Source organism: Anabrus simplex, chromosome 14 (assembly GCF_040414725.1).
Source record: "Anabrus simplex isolate iqAnaSimp1 chromosome 14, ASM4041472v1, whole genome shotgun sequence".
NCBI lineage: Eukaryota > Metazoa > Arthropoda > Insecta > Orthoptera > Tettigoniidae > Anabrus > Anabrus simplex.
This window is the reverse complement of record NC_090278.1, coordinates 86,902,723-86,910,689: the sequence shown is the minus strand read 5'-3', so window position 1 is coordinate 86,910,689 and position 7,967 is coordinate 86,902,723. Positions and strand designations below refer to the sequence as shown.

Genomic DNA, 7,967 nt, shown 5'->3' with positions numbered 1-7,967 from the left:
CAGTCCTCTTTCTGCCAGTCTTTGGTTTGCAGCTTCGCAGTCCAACTCGGCAAGTGCTAGAAGTCTGTGTCGAGCGTATTCGTAACAAGAAGATAACAGGTAAGGCTAGGCTACATGTGCTCAGATTAACAATATTTTAAGTCTTCAGATAATTGATTGAATATAATCTAAATGTAATTGTTGAAATCTGTAAACTTTCGCTCGACGTAACCTTAGATTTGTAGTTGAGCTAAACTATTGTTTAGTTAAAATGAAACCTGGAACAGGCCTAGGTTTCTGTCAAATTGGAACTTAAGAAAATATTCCCATAGCTATGAAGTAGGTTATTGTTCTATTTACATAAATTATGTCTGGTGTGGAAAAGTACTGCGCGTATTTGCGTTCGGTAATTATATTCATTTTACTCTTTTTCTTTTCCCATTCAAACTTATAAGAAACCATGCGTTTCCTTCTGGAAAAATTGCGAAGGGGTACGTTACAGTCACTGCCTGCAGCCATCGAATGCAGATCGAGCAGGCAGTGGTTACAGTATATGTTAACCGTCTTACTAATAAAAAGTCCTTATACAGTTTAACTCTTGTTTAGTTAAACAGTGAATAAACCCTGTATAAGTGTTTTACATTTTTCTTACTAATAAACGAGGTATACGCATTGTATTACTATGCAGCACGTATACACTCGTTTCAAGGCGTAGGAATCTTTCTGCAGTTCACTGACGTATTTCGCACGTTCACCGCCTTTATGATCGCTTCTGCTGGTTATCTACGAGCACATCTTTCCGGAAAGTCGCACAGTAGCACGGCATATCGAAAAGGCAGTTGCAACACTGAGACAGCTGGAAATTGGCTTATACTGATATCAACATTTCTTCAGCTTGCTTGTGTAATGAACGCCAAAAAAAGAAATGGAATGGCTTAAGAAAAGATCAATAGCTCCTAACTGGGATAGTACGGAAAACGCAAGCAATTGTAATTGAATTGGCGAGTTGAAAAGTGTACCGTACACATTCCAAAATCCTTACTTTTCAGGAGAAAGGAAAACCTATTTTGTAGCTAAACGAAAGGTTTGATCAAAAAAGTTTCTATTAGGCATTTATACATATTTCTGCGTATTCAACTACAAAGTATGGAAATCATATTACGTATGGTTTTCAAGTTATGCCATTTTTTATCTCGAGGAATATGTCCCATTTTATAGGTACTCAAGTTTGAGAAAGATCTTTGTAGGGGCAGATAATGTATAATAAACTCGCAATATCAAAGTCTATTAAGCAGCAACACATTATTACACAAAAATACGCCCAACCATAATTTATTTTATAGTTATTCATTGCCACTCCGTCTCGTTAAAGTGTTTTACTTTACGAAGATGTCTAGCGTCCATAACCTCTGAATGGTGTATGTCTTCTATGTTTAAAATATCGTGAAGATCAACGTTATCGTCCATTCTTTCAATGTTGAATGGATAAGTCGAATATTTCACCTCGATTATATTACTGTAGACAAATACCACGAAAATAAATTGCTCACTCGTTTCTTTTTCCGCTACTCGCTGCTATACAACGCTTATACAAGGGTCCTGGTCTGTATAAGCAATACAATGAATAACTATAACAGATGTATACACAGGAGGCTTATATACGGTTTATTAGTAACGAATTTCACATAATCGGTGTATAAACCTTGTATAAAAGTTATACACCGTTTATTAGTAAGACGGTAAATGTTTAAATATCGCACTTCAGTTAGGCCTACTTTCCATCCTCGTAAATTTATTTTTTTACTTTTTATTCCCTGCTCCGTATTAAGATTTAACAGCGTCATAATGTATGGCAGTAAAAGAACTTCATAATCACTCCTCGAATGGTGGTTGAAACAATTCTAAGTAATAACAGCCGCTCAATTAGCAATGCTGTCGCACCTAACTTAACCTGACACGATCAATGGATTTCGGTGAATTACAACCTGTCACTATCAGTGGTTTTCGGCGAATAATTGTTTCCATTAGGGATGCTTCGCGGCCCTAACCTGGGGGCTTGCTTGTCCCCAGACCAGACCTGTCCAATGCTCATACTCAAGAAGTTTCTGCGACGTCACGTCAGCCGCATCATATCGGACCGTTCTTTTTTATGAACCAGCTAGTGAAGCCTTAATCCAATCTAGTGCCTGTGAATTGTTTCGTCTCAAACAGCCAAATATACCAGAAAATAATTCATACATTTAAGCTGTCGCTACACGTCCCTTCGAATTATCCGCCATGATTGCAAACCTAAACTTTCTAAACACGTCATACATGACGTCATATAGACGCACGAACAGCAGCGGCGGAGCCCGTTCTCACCCTTTGCCGGTGGCTTAGAGCATTAATATGATATATGATCGAAGGCCGGTGGATCCTGCACCGTTGCCTACGGGATATAAAAGGTCGGGAAGTGGACCGATAGAAATGCAAGACGTTTTACGAACGTCCGCTAGAGGTCTCGACATCGTGCTATGCTGCTCCGTTGCTTACGCTAAATCGACGAATAATGAAGTTAGGACCACCTAAATGTGATTTCGAGTGATTTAATGTAAAGTAAAACACATTTAAGTGGTATTTGGAATTATTTAAAAATGACTTACCATGATCACTGCTCGTATCACTCATATTTTTAAGAGCTTCGAACTTAAAGGCTTTGTCCTGAAGTTCTTTTCCAAGTCATGAGCATCTGTAATTGTATGAGATTCATTGTCGAGTACCGGTATTGGTTTTAGAAGTTTTGTAATGAAAGTTGCAGTCGGTACTCTCTGATTACACTCGTCACATTTGAATGCCTCAATGAACTTTGGAACAACAAAAACGTTTTGGCCGTGCGCGTAGAGGCGCGCGGCTGTGAGCTTGCATCCGGGAGATAGTAGGTTCGAATCCCACTATCGGCAGCCCTGAAAATGGTTTTCCGTGGTTTCCCATTTTCACACCAGGCAAATGCTGGGGCTGTACCTTAATGAAGGCCACGGCCGCTTCCTTCCAACTCCTAGGCCTTTCCTATCCCATCGTCGCCATAAGACCTATCTGTGTCGGTGCGACGTAAAGCAAATAGCAAAAAATTCGTATTTCCCAGATAACGTAATGAGTGACGCGTAAAATTCAACATATTTTGCAGGAAGTAAACATTTTATTTTTATTTTTTGAGGGGCAGCGTAATGCTCCACGATCTTTCATCCTAATGAGGCACATCAATGGACTGTCAGTAGTGGCCGAGGATATCTGTCCCAAGCACGATTCACAGTTGGAATTTTCTTCCGCGACTCGAACAAGATAATCACATATGACCAAGGAAGACAACTCCAGAGTGACAGGTTTTTCTGAAAAGGTATGGTGTCATTCTTAATAGCATCTAAGATAATACAAAACTACCGGGCGAGTTGGCCGTGCGATTCGGAGCGCGCAACTGGGAGCTTGCATCCGGGAGATAGTGGGTTCGAATCCTACTGTCGGCAGCCCTGAAGATGGTTTTCCATTTTCACACCAGGCAAATGCTGGGGCCGATTCCTTCCCACTCCTAGCCCTTTCCTATCCCATCGTCGCCATAAGAATTATCTGAGTCGATGCGACGTAAAACCAATAGCAAAAAACTTACAGATATTTTAGGCCTATTACAAATAGTACATCTAAAAGAAAGGTATAATCGCGAATTGATTAGTTAGCTTACCTTCCAGCATCTCAAGTAGGCCTATTCCAGAACTGTTGCTGATCAGGATTACGATTATAGTGTACTCTGGGCTTGATAGCCATTTCTTCTATGATAAGGGATCCTAACGTTTCGTCCACGCATGTCAAATTCATGGCTTAGTAATGGGTTTTCTTTAATGTGGTGGTGGTGGTGATTGTTTTAAAGGGAAGTACAACTATGCAACCGTCCTCTATGTAACACAAATCTGAGGGAAAAAATGAACGGACCAGACACTTCAAAAATGTAGATATCGGCCAAAAGTCAAGGGCCACGTGAAAATGAGACTCCCTAGGCCTGGGGAAACTAATACCATCGGGATTGGAAAAAACAAGAGTTGACCAAGAGGAGTCGGATAGGATAGATGAAAGTGAGGAGCCTAGCACAAGTCGAAGCAATGCCAGGACTCAGCTAAGGGTCCTGTGGTCGCTAACCCACGCTCCAAAGTTCAGAGCCCCTGGGGCCCCTTTTAGTCGCCTCTTACGACAGGCTGGGGATACCGTGGGTGTTATTCTACTTCCCCCACCCACAGGAGGATCTTTAATGAGGGGTGTTATTCTAGTTTTTTTTATTATTCAAAAAGCCAACATAGGCCTAATTCGTGTCTCTTGATGCGGTAGTCGGAGGCAGTGAAGTGATGTAATGAATCTGTAGCCCATAAACTGAAGTCTCAATATTTAAAATGTAAATTACTCTGGATGACATCCCAGGCGACCAAAGCGAACCTAATTTGCCCCCCCCCCCCTCCCTGTCCGGATGTAGCAGTTGGCTGTGCGGTTAGGGGTGCGCGGCTGTGAGCTTGCATCCGGGAGATAGTGGGTTCTAATCCCACTGTCGGCAGCCCTCAAGATGGTTTTCCGTAGTTTCCCATTTTCACACCAGGCAAATGCCGGGGCTGTACCTTAAGACCACTGCCGCTTCCTTCCAACTCCTAGGCCTTTCCTATCCCATTGTCGCCATAAGACCTATCTGTGTCGGTGCAACGTAAAGCCACTATTTTAAATAGTTCTGTAATAGGTAAAGCCACTAGAAAAAAAAAAAAAGTGTATTGGATTTTTCTGTACAAAATTTATATCTGTCTGTTGGTCATCAGTCCAGAGGCTGGTTGGATCCTCAAATAGCATCACCAAAGGCTATGCCATTATAGGGAAACCGCAAAAGCCAATGGCAGAGCCCAAGTGAAGTGTACTAGGCAAGATGAGTTTGCCATTGCTTTCCTCACTGGACCAGAAGGTGCTACTGCAGCACGACTGATCCTGTGAGCAACACCTTTCATAACACTTGGATACTATTTGTGCTCTGAATGTCACTACTCAGCACCACCCATACCTCAGCAACTTCCATTTTGTCACAGCCATGGATGAGATTCGGACTTTGGTGGAAGCTACACTTTACTCTGGCCTATGCCAAGAGAGGGATGCAAAAGTACTGCATGCATCAAGAAATTACAACAGGTGGATAATTGATATAAGGAGATATATTGTACTGAAGTTTGTGTAATTTTTGTTCTAAAATTTTAGATTTTAAGATTCCTACTATTTGAAAAATTTCTGGAAAGAAAAAATTCCATGCAAGTCTCCTAATATAGCTATGATACAGATATCATACAACTTGTTACATTTGGCATAATGTGGGAATACGTAAAATGATAATTGGCGGGAAAATGAAAGCAGACTCCACGCCCATTTCTGCCATGTGCAGACTGGCAAACAAAGCATTATTGAAGAGATAAATTGTTTGAATTCAACGAAATAACTTCGTTACAAGAAAGGAAAAACTCAATCCTTTCAATTTTGGCTTTTTTTTTTTTTTTTTGCCAAACTGACCAAATTATTTATTTTTATCTCCAGACCGTCCGTGTAATTAAGGTACAGACCCAGCATTTTCCTAGTATAAAAACTGGGAAGCACGGAAAACCATCTTCAGGGCTGCCGGTAGAGGGGTTTGAACTCGCTATCTCCCGAATACTGGACTTTGGCCGCACTAAAGTGACTATAGCTATCAAGCTCTGTACTTGGTAACCCCCCTCTGGGTGGGGGTGGTGGAATAACACCCATGGTATCCCTTATTTGTTGTAAGAGGTGACTAAAAGGGGCTCCATGGGGTCCTCAGCTGACTCCTGCCATTGCTTCCACTTGTGTCAGGCTCCTCAATGTCATCTATCCTATCAGACCTCCCTTGGGCAAATCTTGTTCTTTTCTGACCCCGAGGCCTAGGGAGTCTTTTATTATCACGCCCTTCGTGGCCCTGGTCTTTTTTTGGCTGATACCTTAATTTTTCGAAGTGTCAGATAACCTTCCATTTTTTTTCCCCCTCTGGTTAGTGTTACATTGAGGATGGCTGCCTAGTTGTACTCCCTCTTAAAACAATCGCCACCATCTGTACTTGGTATACCGATCAATGAAATAACCTTCATAGTGGTTGAAATACTTCCTGTTCCCTTGTTTATAGGTGGGTGCAGTTATTGATTTCAATCAATCAATACTGATCTGCATTTAGGGCAGTCGCCCAGGTGGCAGATTCCCTATCTGTTTTCCTAGCCTTTTCCTAAATGATTTCAAAGAAATTGGAAATATATTGAACGTCTCCCTTGGTAAGTTATTCCAATCCCTAACTCCCATTTCTATAAACGAATATTTGCCCCAGTTTGTCCTCTTGAATTCCAACCTTATCTTCATACTGTGATCTTTCCTACTTTTATAAATGCCACTTAAACTTATTCGTCTACTGTCATTCCACGCCATCTCTCCGCTGACAGCTCGGAACATACCACTTAGTCGAGCAGCTCTTCTTCTTTCTCTCATTTCTTCCCAGCCCAAACTTTGCAACATTTTTGTAACGCTACTCTTTTGTCGGAAATCACCCAGAACAAATTGAGCTGCTTTTCTTTGGATTTTTTCCAATTCTTGAATCGGGTAATCTTGGTGAGGGTCCCATACACTAGTTGGGGTCTTACCAGAGACTTATATGCCCTCTTCTTTACATCCTTACTACAACCCCTAAACTCAGTCATAACCATGTGCAGAGATCTGTACCCTTTATTTACAATCCCATTTATGTGATTACCCCATTGAAGATCTTTCCTTATATTAACACCTAGATACTTACAATGATCCCCAAAAGGAACTTTCACCCCATCAACGCAGTAATTAAAACTGAGAGGACTTTTTCTGTTTGTGAAACTCACAACCTGACTTATCAACATACCATTGCCTGCTGTCCATCTCACAACATTATCGAGGTCACGTTGCAGTTGCTCAGAATCTTGTAAATTATTTATTACTTTATACAGAATATCATCCGCAAAAAGCCTTACCTCCGATTCCACTCCTTTACTCATATCATTTATATATATAAGAAAACATAAAGGTCCAATAATACTGCCTTGAAGAATTCCCCTCTTAATTATTACAGGATCAGATAAAGCTTCACCTACCCTAATTCTCTGAGATCTGTTTTCTAGAAATATAGCAACCCATTCAGTCACTCTTTTGTCTAGCCCAATTGCACTCATTTTTGCCAGTAGTCTCCCATGATCCACCCTATCAACAAATGCTTTAGACAGGTCAATCGCAATACAGTCCATTTGACCTCAAGAATCCATGATATCTGCTATATCTTGCTGGAATCCTACAAGTTGAGCTTCAGTGGAATAACCTTTCCTAAAATCGAACTGCCTTCTATCGAACCAGTTATTAATTTCAGAAACGTGTTTAATATAATCAGAAAGAATGCTTTCCCAAAGCTTACATACAATGCATGTCAAACTTATTGGCCTGTAATTTTCAGCTTTATGTCTATCACCCTTTCTTTTATACACAGGGGCTACAATAGCAACTCTCCATTCATCTGGTATAGCTCCTCTGACCAAACAATAATCAAATAAGTACCTCAGATATGGTACTATATCCCAACCCATTGTCTTTAGTTTATCCCCAGAAATCTGATCAATTCCAGCCGCTTTTCTAGTTTTCAACTTTTGTATCTTATTGTAAATGTCATTGTTATCATATGTACATTTTATTACTTCTTTGGCCTTAGTCTCCTCCTCTATCTCAACATTATCCTTGTAACAAACAATCTTTACGTACTGCTGACTGAATACTTGTGCCTTTTGAAGATCCTCATACACACTCCCCTTGTTCATTAATTATTCCTGGAATGTCCTTCTTGGAACCTGTTTCTGCCTTAAAATACCTATACATACCCTTCCATTTTTCACTAAAATTTGTATGACTGCCAATTATGCTTGCCATCA

General features: G+C 40.6%; 1 long non-coding RNA gene across 1 annotated transcript in view; it reads left to right on the top strand.

Moving 5' to 3' along the window:
* Nucleotides 1–7,967, top strand: part of LOC136885701 (uncharacterized) — a 31,709-nt gene continuing 23,742 nt past the window's right edge. The window contains exon 1 of the long non-coding RNA XR_010861582.2: nucleotides 1–99. This is a non-coding gene — a long non-coding RNA (uncharacterized lncRNA). The remainder of the gene's footprint in view (nucleotides 100–7,967) is intronic.